This window comes from Phyllostomus discolor, chromosome 9 (assembly GCF_004126475.2).
Source record: "Phyllostomus discolor isolate MPI-MPIP mPhyDis1 chromosome 9, mPhyDis1.pri.v3, whole genome shotgun sequence".
Taxonomy (NCBI): domain Eukaryota; kingdom Metazoa; phylum Chordata; class Mammalia; order Chiroptera; family Phyllostomidae; genus Phyllostomus; species Phyllostomus discolor.
This window is the reverse complement of record NC_040911.2, coordinates 78,047,663-78,061,603: the sequence shown is the minus strand read 5'-3', so window position 1 is coordinate 78,061,603 and position 13,941 is coordinate 78,047,663.

Sequence of the window (13,941 nt, the reverse complement as noted above, 5' to 3'; positions counted from 1 at the left end):
TACATACAAAGGAATATTATCCAGCCATAGAAATGAATGAAATCTTACCACTGGCAACAACAGAGATGGACCTTGGTTGCATTATGTTAATTGAAATAACAAAAACAAAAATACCATATGATATCACTCATGTGTAGAATCTGAAAAAAGAAAGAAAAACCAAGTTCATAGATACAGAGAACAGATTAGTGATTGCCAGAAGTGGGGACAGAGGGTGGGTAAAATGGCTGAAGGAAGACAAAAGGTAGAAGCTTCCAGTTATACAATAGGTAAATCATGGGGATAAAATGTACAGTGAGAGGACTGTAGTTAATAATACACTTGTGTATTTGAAAGTTGTTGAGAGTAGATATTTAAAAGTTCTTATTGTAGTAAGAAAGTTCTGTAACTATGTATGAAAACGAATGTTAACTAGACTTACTGTCACGATCATTTTCCAATATATACAAATATTGAATTTTTACATTGTACACTTGAAACTAATATAATATTGTGTCAATTACACCTCAATTAAAAAAATCTGGGTCAAGGAATAGGGGATTTAAAGGATTCATGGGAGTATTTGGAAAAGGGCATTAGGAGTGGCTCCGCGGGGACATTTGAGCAGGTCATGACTGACGTAATGGAGAGTGAGATAGAACAATCCAGGGCAAGGCACTGCTGGTAGTGGGAACAACCCTGCTGAGCTCCCCACTACATGCCAAGTACTAAGTGCTGCGTATTTACTCCAATAATCCTCACCATGTCTCTGTGAAGGAGTTACTGCTATTACTCTCAGCACCATCTTCTCTTGTTCAAATGAGAAAATGGAAACTTAGCCAGATAACCCATCCAGCAGGTCACAGGAGTGGTGAGGGGTAGAGCCGACTCTGAAACCCAATCCTCCTGGTTCCAGCCTCAGTGCCCTTCACCATCACTCTCTACTGCCTCCAGCTCTAAGTGAGGTCTGGCCTGGCTTGGCCAAGGCTGATGTGGGTGGACCACAATTAGCAACAGGAAGCTCTCTAAGAAGAAAATTATTTTAATTTGTAAAATTTACTTCAAACACTCTTACTTTCTACTTCATGCCCTGGCATAGACTTGTAATGATCCCATTATTTTAAAGAAACTAACTATTCTCAGCATCTTTTTAAAAATTTTTTTTTAAATTTTATTTTAATCATTGTTCAAGTATAGTTTTCTGTCCTTTACTCTCATTCCAGCCCACCCACCCATTCCTCCCCACCTCCCTCCCATTTCCACCCCTCCCCCCAGTTTTTGTCCATGTGTCCTTTAAATTTGTTCCTGTAAACCCCTCCACTTTTCCTCTGAAATTCCCACCCCTCTCCCCTCTGGTCACTGTCAGTCTGTCCTCTATTTCAGTGTCTTTTATTATATTTTGCTTGTTTTGTTTAGGTTCCTGTTAAAGGTGAGATCATATGGTATTTATCTTTCACTGCCTGGCTTATTTCACTTAGCATGATGCTTTCCAGTTCCATCCATGCTGTTGCAAAGTGTAGGAGCTCCTTCTTTCTTTTTGCTGCATAGAATTCCATTGTGTAAATGTACCATAGTTTTTTGATCCATTCACTTACTGATGGGCATCTAGGTTGCTTCCAGCACCTAGTATTGTAAATTGTGCTGCTATGAACATCGGGGTGCACAGGTTCTTTTGGATTGGTGTTTTAGGGTTCTTAGGATATAGTCCCAGCAGTGGAATTGCTGGGTCAAAAAGCAGATCCATTTTTAGTTTTCTGAGGAAGTTCCATAGTGTTTTCCATAGTGGTTGTACCAATCTGCAGTCCCACCAACAATGCACTAGGGTCCCCTTTTCTCCACAACTCTCCAAAACTTGTTGTTTGTTGCTTTGTTTATGATGGCCATTCTGACTGGTGTGAAGTGGTATCTCATTGTGGTTTTAATTTGCATCTCTCTGATGGCTAGCACTATTGAACATCTTTTCATGTGTCTCTGGATCCTCTGTATGTCCTCTTTGCAGAAGTGTCTGTTCAAGTCCTTTGCCCATTTTTTAATTGGGTTCCTTGTCTTCTTAGGGTGGAATCCTGTAAGTTCTTTATATATTTTGGAGATTAAACCCTTGTCTGAGGTATCACTGGCAAATATGTTTTCCCATACAGTTGGTTCTCTTTTTATTTTAATACTGTTTTCTTTAGCTGTGCAGAAGCTTTTAATTTTCATGAGGTCCCATTTGTTTATTCTTTCCTTTATGTCCCTTGCTCTAGGGGACATATCAGTAAAAATGTTGCTGCGTGAAATATCTGAGATTTTCCTGCCTATGTTCTTCTCTCAGATTTTAATGGTATCATGGTTTATGTTTAAGTCTTTTATCCACCTTGAATTTATTTTTGTGTAAGGTGTAAGTTGGTGCTTGAGTTTCATTTTTTTGCATATAGCTGTCCAGTTCTCCCAACACCATTTGTTGAAGAGGCTGTTGTTACTCCATTATATGTTGCTGCCCCCTTTGTCAAATATTAATTGACCATAGAGACCTGGGTTTATTTCTGGGCTCTTTGTTCTGTTCCATTGGTCCATGTGCCTGTTTTTATGCCAGTACCAGGCTGTTTTGATTACAGTGGCCTTGCAATATAGTTTAGTATCAGGTATTGTGATCCTTCCTACTTTGCTCTTCTTTCTCAAAATTGCAGCAGCTATTCAGGGTCATTGGTGGTTCCATATAAATTTTTGAAGTGTTTGTTCTATGTCTGTGAAATATGCCATTGTTACTTTAATAGGTATTGCATTGAATGTATAAAATGCTTTGGGTAGTATGGACATTTTGATGATGTTAATTCTTCCAATCTATGAACACAGTATATGTTTCCCTTTGTTTGTGTCTTCCTTGATTTCTTTCTTCAGTGTTATGTAGTTTTCTGAATATAGGTCTTTCACCTCTTACATCACATAAACAAAAGCAAAGACAAAAAGCACATGATCATATCAATAGATGCAGAAAAAGCATTTGATAAGATACAGCACCCATTTATGATAAAAACACTCAGCAAAGTGGGAATAGAGGGAGCATTCCTCCACATAACAAAGGCCATATATGAGAGACCTACAGCCAACATTATACTCAATGGGCAAAAATTAAAATCTTTTCCACTAAGATCAGGAACAAGACAAGGTTGTCCACTTTCACCACTTCTATTCAATATAGTCCTGGAAGTTTTGGCCACAGTGATCAGACAAGCAAAAGAAATAAAAGGCATCCAAATTGGAAAGGAGGAAACAAAACTGTCACTGTTTGCAGATGACATGATAGTGTACATAGAAAATCCTATAGAATCGGCCAAAAAAAAAAAAAAAAACTGCTTGACCTAATAAGTGAATTTGGCAAAACAGAGGGATACAAAGTCAATATCCAGAAATCAAAGGCATTTCTCTACACCAACAATGAAACAGCAGAAGCAGAAATCAAGAAAAAATTCCCATTTGATATAGCAAAAAGAAAAACAAAATACCTAGGAATAAACCTAACCAAAGATGTAGAAGACCTGTATTCAGAAAACTTTTCTCAGCATCTTCAGGGTGCTTGCCAGTTTATCAAATGCAGTGCATGAGGTTTAAACCACGAGATGATATATAGGGCTGTACGATGCTTATTGTTAGTCATCAACCTGTTTTCTGTTGGATTCATGACCATATTTTAAATCTTGGTGGTAAGAAGATGCTAGAAAAGCTTCAGTGGTCCCTGATCCAAAGTATTGCCTATATGTGTACAGGTGGCAGATGCTAAAAGTATAAACTTGCAGATCCCCAAATACCATTAAGAGGTGCTGCCTCTCCCAGAGATCCAATAGAGACTACAGTGATTTCCATTAGTCATTTTTCTGGGATGAACCTGCATAAGATTCAGAGGAGAAAAAAAAAGAACATTTTTTGGTGTGTGAACTATACACTATCTAGAAGACAAAAAGCACTCTATTATCAAGTCATTTAAGACCCCTGTTTGGAATCAACAGATCCTTGCTTGGAGGAGTGGGGGTCACAATGTGCCAAATGACCCCAACAGGACCTCAGAAGGGAGTGGTGTTCCTTCTGGTGATGTTCTTAACTTAGTGCAAGTTCAAGTGTTCATATGGGGAGAATTCTTTTTCCTTAAAACAAGATAAAATTCTCTGCTGACAGCCAGCATTTCCATGATAAATTCCTTACAGAATTCCCTGCCTTCCTCATTTTTAGGCCCCCTACTGGTTTGATCTCTTAAATAATTTTGCTTCCATTGTCTTTATGACAAGTATATTAACAAAATATGTTATTTCGCTGTGTTAAACAATGTTGCAGTGCATATTTTTGGAAATTCTTTTTTTGTGATTATGGAAATGTTTTTCTGGGTTGGAAAGCCAGAAGTGAGGTTGATGGATCAAGGAGCATGTGCATCATTTCTAAATTTATTGATGTCAAATTCCCTTTGATAGACTCTACTAACTTATAATCATATCACCACTCTATAACACTTCCTGTTTTCCCCGACAATTGCCAAAAATATACAAAATTTATTACTAAACATTAGTACAGCTGAACAGTTTATATATATAAAGTCATTTATGTAGTTCTGTAATTTTCTTGTATATATTTTCCTAGAGTTTATTTAGAGTTTAATAGAACTCATCCACAAGACCAATAAGCATGATGCCTTTATTAGGAAACAATAATTAGTTAGATTTCAATCCCTTGTGTGGTAATTAATGTAATATTTCCTATGTCTTCCAAAGACAGCTTTGCTTTTTATACTTTCCTAGAAAAATCATTGAACAATTATTTGGTGTTAATCAACTAATAAGAATCCTAGGAAACAGCACCCTAAATCAATAAGCTATGCTAAAAGTGAAGCTTTAAAAATGTGCTATTCTACGTGTACAGGATCTACTTACCCCCAAATGTTAAAAATCTTAAGTTGGTCACAGTCTTTCTATGTTCCTGGGTTGTTTACTCATAGAAAAGAAACAAAACAAAACAAAACAAAAACAATTTTTTGTTTCTAAGACAAATGTCTTTTAAAGACATCTTGGACATCAAATAGACCTTACAAAACATTTTGATGAGTTAAGTGTAAACGATTCTGAAACATATGGATTAAATTTCCCTAGGAATCACTTGGGTTTAAAAATTGAGGAAAGAACACTCAACCAAATTCAGTTCGGGGTGTGCCAACTCCAAGACATTCGGTAAATAATTCAAGACAAATGATGAATCCCAATTATGGCCAAACTGACCCTCGCTTAATAAAATGTGTGCAGGCCCCTTTATAGACTTCACTCTATCTGCCTTATCTCCTACTGTAATAGACACAAATACCCCAAATTTCTCTAACTCTAGACATTTCTGGTGGAATTATATCTGTCTATGTAAGATATTGTTAATGACAAAAAGATTTATTAAATATAATTTTCAATAATTCTCACTACTTTTTAAAGAACAGGGTTCACTGTCACCTTCTCTAACCAAGAGGTCAATGACCATATTTCTTGATTATTATTAAATGTTCCTGGCTGATATTTTACTCATTTTAGTGAAATGCACTGCAAATTATGTGTTACCTTGGGACAATATTCTAAAGTTAATTTTGCCACTTAGATATAAATCCCATTGACTTGAGTGTCTCTGTAGATTCAAACCTGGACCATTCGTTGGGACACTTCATTATACTTACATAGGAATGTGGAAATATAACTAGACCTACTAGTGTTTACTCTTAGAGAGTAAACAGAGTCTTTTCCATCTGTATAGATTCTTCCAGACCAAGATAACAATAGTTGTAGAACTAAAGGCATAAAATAGATACATGGCTTAATATGTTTAGGATATTCTTGGAAAATAACGCAGTGGGATGGGACTCAGAGATAAGACAACATTGTACTAAGTAATTGTATTTTAAGGGGTGCAAGAGTGGGGCTGCAATGTAGCACAGATGAAGATGTCTGAAGGGTTAGTCAATGGAGATCTTTAAGTGGATAAATTGAAGGGTGATTATTATATTAAAATAGCTTTTCTTTAGAAGTTGAATCAATCTACATGAGATTTTCCTCCAAATAAATGTTATAAATGATACATTTGATAAATATTTTAGAGAAGCTGCTGGTAGTTTTATGTTAATGTTTTCTTGCTTCGTACTCAACATGTCTACCATTGTTAAGTCCCTTATATTTGCCTCCAAGTCATTACCACTTCCTTCCTTCTAAGGCAAAGGAACAGTGTAAAGGACATAGAATTTAGGATCAGAGCATTGGGTTTGTATCCTAGCTCTTACCATTTTTGCTGTGCACCTTTGGACAAGTGACGACTTCTCTGATTTGTATTTTACACCATGAAAACAATGTTTTAAAAGAAGCAACAACTACAGCCTATTGACTAAAACACAAATATCATCCTTATGTTTATGTTTATTCTCAAATTCTGGTAATAATATCCTTATTTTTCAACAGCCTAAACTTTAATCATCATATTTTTTAAAATTTACATCCTTCCTCTCTTTCAGGCTATAACAGGTTAACATTGTTAGTTCTTTTTAATTCATCCTCATACTACCTCAGGATACCAGTGTATCTTTCTGAAGAATAACCTTGTAGCAGCACAGCATCTACTTACAAACCTTCCTCGACTTCCTGTGATTTCAAATCCTTTAGCCTAATAATCTTGACCAGAGATGGGATGAATGGACGTCAATTTCTAGGATACCTAAAAATATTAAAACTAAATTGCTAAAATTTGAATAATAGATCTACTATATTTATATAAAAATTAGGATAAGGGTCCTTAAATGCTTCCAAAAGAATAAAGTAATAGAAACCTGGAGCAATGGCAATTGTTTGTACTGATTATAAATCTTTACCAATTATCAAAACAACCAGTGTTTATGAGGAAACACCATGTACCAGGAATTCTTTTAAATTCAGAAGATAAATTAGTGATCACTGCTTCCATGGAGCTTACAGTTTAGAAGACCAAAAGACATTAACCCAACAACCATTTAAATAAATATAAATTGCAACTGAGATAAGTAACATTGATACATAAAAGATTTCTACAGGGAAATTTGATGTAGTCAAGGAGATCAGACAAATCTCAACAAGAAATGACTGAGGTGAGGTATATAACAATAGCAGAAATGAACAGTACAGTGGGCTTGGAAATGGGAGGTGAGATTAAGTATTGCAGACAGAGGGAAGAACAGGAACAAAGGCTCTATGCTGGTCAGAATGAAGAGTTTAAGAAACTGTAAGATGTTGAATGTAGCTGGAGCACAAAGAGCAAGGTGAACTATGGCACCCAAAAAGGCTGGAGAAGAAATGTGGGGATTACATCAGTGAAAATTCAGTTACAGGGAAAAGAAACCCCTCTAGCTAGTTTCAAGAAAAGGCACTTATTATCTGAGCTTTAATTGGTTGCAAGAATTTCTTAAATTCAGGGAGCCAAGCTTGAATGCCACACACTTAAGAGACACCCAGGCAGGGACAATCTCTAAGGTTTCCACCACTGATTGCTTAATTTATCCAGCCAGAACGTGAAAACCTCTGTTATAGCTGGTTCATCTCTGGTTCAGCAGAAGAAGTACATAGCCTTACAATATTCCCATGCACTTTCCAATACCATAAAGAAGAATTTAGTGGTAGGAGCCAACCACATGCCTATAAACCAGCAGCATGGGGACATGGGAAGTGTTGTTTTGGAACTCTACCTTAGGGAGGCAGGTTTGACAAAAGGAAGAATAATTACAATGGAAAAGGGAGGAGGTGTTCAAATGGCTTTGGGCATTGAAAAATGACAGATGTTATGTAGAGAGGTGAAGTCTGGCTAGAGATACACATTTGTAAATCACTGATACTGTTATTGTAATTAAAGCTGAGGACATGGTTAAGTGTATGGTGAAATCCCAGGTGGGAGATGGTAGATTATTCTTCTATAAAAATTTGACAAGCATCATGTTAAATGTTATCAGTAAATTGTCCATAATCAAAGTTGAGAAATAGCTTTTAAGCAGATAATTATGACATAATATAACAAAGTTACAATGGAGTGTTGTATAAAATACTATAGAAGAATAATGGATAACATTGCTCAGGTGGATAACACTCACATAACAGAGAAAACTCAACAGAACCAAAATCTACCTCTGCCTTCTTATTCATTTTTTTGAACCAGAAATCAGCACTATACTCTTGATGTGCCCATACTTAAACTGACCATCCAATTTCCTTCATTTCTCTCATCTATTTGTCCCTTTTTCTTCATCTGCTATCAAAATCAGTTACCCAAGCCATTGTGCAAGTTGAAATCTGGAGCTCACACTTAATCCCACCTCACTCCCCATATTCAATCAATCAACAGGGAATTTAAATTCTATCACAGAAATATCTCCCAGATATGGCAAACATCTTCCTTTAATCTTTATATTAGAACCCTGGGTCATTCCTCATGTAAACAGCCATGGTGGAAGCTGACATCTGGTTTCTCAGTGTGGGGTGGCTCCACCTGCAGACCCCCCCCCCCCGCCCCACGAATGAGAATAAGTCTACCAAGGCACGATCTGCTTGAGGAGGAAAGGTGGCTGATCTCTCAAAAGAGAAGGGCCAAGAGCCTTTTCTTCAATGGGCTTTTATTGGGTTCATTTGCACAGGAATAGAGGTAAAGCTCATTAAGCATTGTCAGGCAGTAAGGATCAAACAATAGATAACATACAAAGGACTCTGGGGGCCTATTTTGAGTCAGCTCAGATAGCTAAAGAGCCATAAAACTTTGAGGAACAAAGTTCTTGCTTTGACCCTTATCACTTAATTGAGAGCATTCTAAACAAAGCAGTTTCCACAGGATTTTATATATTCTTTCTTAGGCATGATTGCCTGGGGAACCAGCCCTTTCCAGCACAGGGCTGCACCACACTCTGTCATTGTTTCAGGCTTAAGTCAGGCAGAGGAAGTAAGGCAGCCAAGAGATTAGGAGACTTCTTGCAGACAGAATGAGGACACAGGCTTTGTCAAAGCCGAGGGGTGAGGGTCCATCACCCCCTTTCTCCATAGCCTTCCCTGAGGGCCTCTACATGATCGTGCCTGTCTTAGGTCATTCCCCCCTTGGGGAATCTTACCCATCATTGGCTAACCGACCAAGCATTGGGGGCCAACTAGTGTGAAGAAAAAGGAGCAGAAGCATTGTCCCTGCCAGGAAGATAAGCTTTATCTCCTTAGTGGCTTATGGTCAGAGGGTCACTCAGTCAGCTTTAGCCATGGTGGGGTTACAGCTTCTGAAACCAGGCAGGGTGGTTCCCAACATCTCAGCAACCAAATCTCTCTTTCCTCTAGTGCAAAGGTCCATAAACTTTTTTTATGCAAAGGACCAAATAGTAAATATTTTCAGCTTTGTGGTTCACAAGGTTTCTGTCACAAGTACTCAACCCTGTTGTTGTATTGAGAGAGCAGGCACAGTGACTTATAAATGAATACATACAGTTGTGGGCAATAAAACTTTAGTTTTCAAGTTCGTTAAACTCAGCTGACTCTAGAAAATATCTAAGGTGTCCTCATGAATACAATCAACTTACATGACTTTGTTGTTTCCCTGTCCTTTGGAAGAAAGCTTATATGACTCAATTGAAATGACTCTTACAATTTGATTCCTAAGCTATTCTGATTTCATCCCCTGCCTCCTCCTCACTGTATTGATCACTTTATGTTTTTGAGCCCTTTGCATGCCATTTTTGCCTTCCTCCTATTTTTTTTTTCATGAAAATCCTACTTATCTTTCTAGACCCTGCTCAAATGTGAGTGCTGTCTACCCTATGGTGTTCCCTATTTTTCTTCTTCAGGATTCTATGCCTTGCTCTATTGTAGCTTTATTATATTATGTTGTAATTATCTGCTTGGAAGTTTTTCTTACACTTGACTGAGGTATTACTCACAGCACTCAAAGTAGCACCTGTCAAATGTCTACTAAAAAGATAAATGATAAATACAAAATTCCTTAAGTGAAGGAATGAGTGATAGAGTGGCTAGAGAGAAGAGAAAATGAATGCAATCAATTCTTTGGATTTGGGTAGTATAAAATAAGTGGTAGAGGTGTTTTATTTTCACAATCGCAGTATAAGACTAGCTACCATAAACTCGGTTTTTAAAATATAATAAGTTCAGTGTCCAAGGCTAAATAATCAAATAAACACAGAGAATAATATGGAAATTTTCTCTATTTCAGGAATTGAGGATAGTGCCCAAGTTCTGGAATTTGGCAGTGTTTATTTCACTCTGCCCACTTTGGTACACAGCCCTAATTCTCCCAGAAGATTTATATTTTAAATAATTACTGTTGAGACTACAGAGCCTTAAATCATAGAAAGAAATCTGGAGTGTTGAACATACTAGCACTGTGGACAAGACATTTTGCAAAGAGGGGACCATCTCTAACTTCCCTTGAAATTATATCAAGCAGATAATTCTAAGTGAGCTAGATTTGGTACCATCTTTGTTAAGGATTCTGTGAGGTCATTTCATACCCTCTTTTTCTGGTGCACACAAACCTGAACCTGGTTTTAGATGAAGGAGTGCTGATAATATGCTACAAGCCAGAACAATTTAATGTTCAATAGCAGTAAGAAGACTTGTTTGTATGTGGGCTGTCCAGCTCATCTTCTTAAGCCTCAGCATACCTCCATCTGTCTCCTGGGTCTGACACCAGGATAGGTCATTTCACAGTTGTCAATATTAGGGAAATAGTTGGAAAGAAGACAGAGAAAGAGAAACTGAGAATTTAACACTTACTATACTATCAAACTGAGATAGGGTATGTGGCAAAACAGCTGCAATCAATAAAAGCTACAGAAACTGTCAGGAAGAAGGAAGGCTATCTCACACTGGATTTGTAGCTTAAAACTGGCAGAGATCAGATTGATCCAACATGGAGACTAATGGGAACCACTGGCCTCATTATATGCTCATTATTATATCTTAGCATGCTAAACAACACACCCCATGCCACCATGATCGGAACTAAAAGCCCTTATAGGGACACAATAGGCCAACAGAGCTCCTTTAAGAAATCTCCACACCTTTCTCAGAAAGATCGTGAATATTCTTCCAGCTCATTGAATACCTACCCCCAATTAAATGAACCTCAATAAAGGAAGAAAATTCTGCCAAAGGCAGGGTGCTCAGTCTGTGGAGTAACCCACTCTCTGCCTTTCTGTCTCACTGCCTCATTAATAAACTCACTTTCACCTTAAACTCTATCCTGGGTCAGATTTGAATTCTTTCCTTCATGAGGCCAAGGACCCACAGTAGGTCATGGACCTTTGAGTCCCAAACCCCTGGAATTCCTGAATCAAAATTATAACGTATCTAGACAATTCTAATCAAATGTCTTGAACTTGGGCAATGAGGACAAAATTTCTTTCAGTGAGTTCAATTTGGAGGTCTTTTCTCTCACACAAAATAAAATTAGTCATTGAAGTAGACTCTACTGGAGTCCCACACAAATTCCCTTTAGAGTCTTGTACCCTTCCTCCAGTGTCTGTCCAAATCAACAACTAAAGGCTTATGTTATAGCTCCCTTCTCTAGAGGATTGCACTGAGCTCAGCAGGAGCACTTTGCCAGGAGATTATATGCATGACTATCTTTCCCCCATGCATCAAGGTGGGGCCAAAACTGTGGTGCAATTAACACTTGGGAGTTCCTTGTGGGTCAGGCTGAAGCCAGAGTCCATATTAGACCACTTCTTTGCTCAGTAACCTTCCTTGACCTGGCCTGCTTTCCTTACTCCTTTCCCTCAAGGACGCTTCTTTAATAAATCACACACACCTTAATCCCAATCTCAGGTTCCTCCACTTCTACAACTCCAGACCTGAGACAGTTGTGCATAAAGAGGAGAATCCTATGAGAGAAGCTAGAAGAGCAGGGATCATAAGGAGAACCTAGTCAACATGGAAATGTGGGAGAAAAAGAAGTATCGTGTTAAACAGTGAAATCATTTAAGTCTGTAAACTCTCATTCTTCAATATTCAATGCTATTAAATGCTCATTAATCTTTGGATTTTAAATATTAAATTTTTAAAATTAAATTCAAATAATTATCTCAAAGATGCATCGTACACACACACAATAAAGGAGTCATGAAGATATAGAATATTCTAATATTCTTTCTTTCCTTTTTTTCCTCTCTTATCTTAAAACTTTCAATAGCCAGAGTCTAAAGAGGCAGAATCTCCTCAACACAATTTCACTCTCCAAGACTGTAAAAGCATTCAAATATCTGGCTTCTTATTACTTATAAAATCTTATGGTTATGAAATATTTTTTTAAATCTGGTTTATCTCTTTGCATTGAAAGAGACCCTGTAAGTTAAGAGAGAAAATTCTCCTGTCAAAACTTTGGGTCTTCTTAGGATTGATGGAGTTTCTTTGTTTCTCAGCAAAACCTTTCACCCTCTGACCAGCTGCTAAAGTCAAACACCACAAATGATTCTTTCAAAATGACTCTGAAAAGAGATTCTCATTCCATATGCTGGAATCCAAATTTACTCAACTTTACACACAAGAGCAGTGCTCCACTTCTTAATAGCCATAAAACTCTATAAAAAATTATTCTTGATTTCTCAGATAGATCATCACTGCAGAAGGAACCCAGAAAGTATCCATGAAAGCATTCCACCTGTATTGCTGGCAGATGACATAAATGTCGCACAGACACTGGCCTACTACTGGCTCATAGAAGAAGTATTCAAGAAACAGCTGAACATCTGCTGGTAAATACACAGCAAACAAAAAATGCAATCCAGTGCCAAACATGTGCGCAGTGTGGGCCTCATCTCTGCTCATAAACCAAGCAATGTGTTCTGCTAATCATTAGCAGAGTTATTGATTTTAGATGTGTATCACACAGCTATAATTTTGTCAGAGAGTAGACCACATAAGTTGTTCTTTTTCTGGTTGTTTCATTTTGTCTTATTCCAAGAGTCCGTAAATTGACGACCAGGACAAAAATTATAATTGACATCATCTGTGGGAAATATTTCATAAAACAACAGGCCCAGATGTAGGATTAAAGCCATGTGGTAGTAAAATACCCCACTGAAAAGGGGCCAGGTTCCATGATTTCTTACGAAAACAGATGTGCTCTTACTCCCCTCTGCTTGTTTTTCAATGCCTTTTTTTTTAAACTCCAAATAATTCCTCCCCCCAACTTTTTTTTCCTTCTCTCTCTTCACAATTGCACTGGAGAGAGTTCATAAATGGATTACAGATGCAGGCTTGTACTTCAAAATCTTAACTGTCACAGTCTCTGAAATAAAATAAATGAAACATTTGGGGAAATTACATTGAACTATGGTAAAGGTAATGGGGATTATGCAAACATGTCTGCTTGTCATTTAATCCAGCATCTTTGGACATGAACATTGGATCTTTTGGACAATGCAAAGTGCAGGCTGGAGAGTGGAAAGTGTGTTCAAGATGCAGCAAGAGGGGTACTCCTTCTAAAGGCCTCTGATACTTATGGGGAAGCTTTCACCTTTGGGATTTAGACGAACTGGTGGAGGGCTTCACAAGTACTGTCTCACTTCCTTGGAGTGAGATAGACAGGAGGCAGGCAAATAAGAGCCCATCAGATCTCAGCCTCTATTGGTTCAAGTTCCTTTTAGCTATATTCTTGCTCTATAATTCCCCCTTTGGAAATTTCAGGAACCAAAAGAGTGGGAATCTAGGGCACAAACATAGGTTATATTGATTGATATTGTTTGGAGACTAATTTATGAGTGCTGAGAAGACCTGCACACAAATTTCTGCCAAAGCCCTCAGTGTCATATAAAATCCATTGCAATATCACTGATTATAATTAACTAATTCAGCATTTATACTGTATTTCAGGCTCAGCCTCTGATAATGTGCCAAGAAGTGCTAGACCATAATATAGTGCAAAAGAAAGTAAAGGCCCATTACGTGTCACTGCTAAGATTTCACCAGA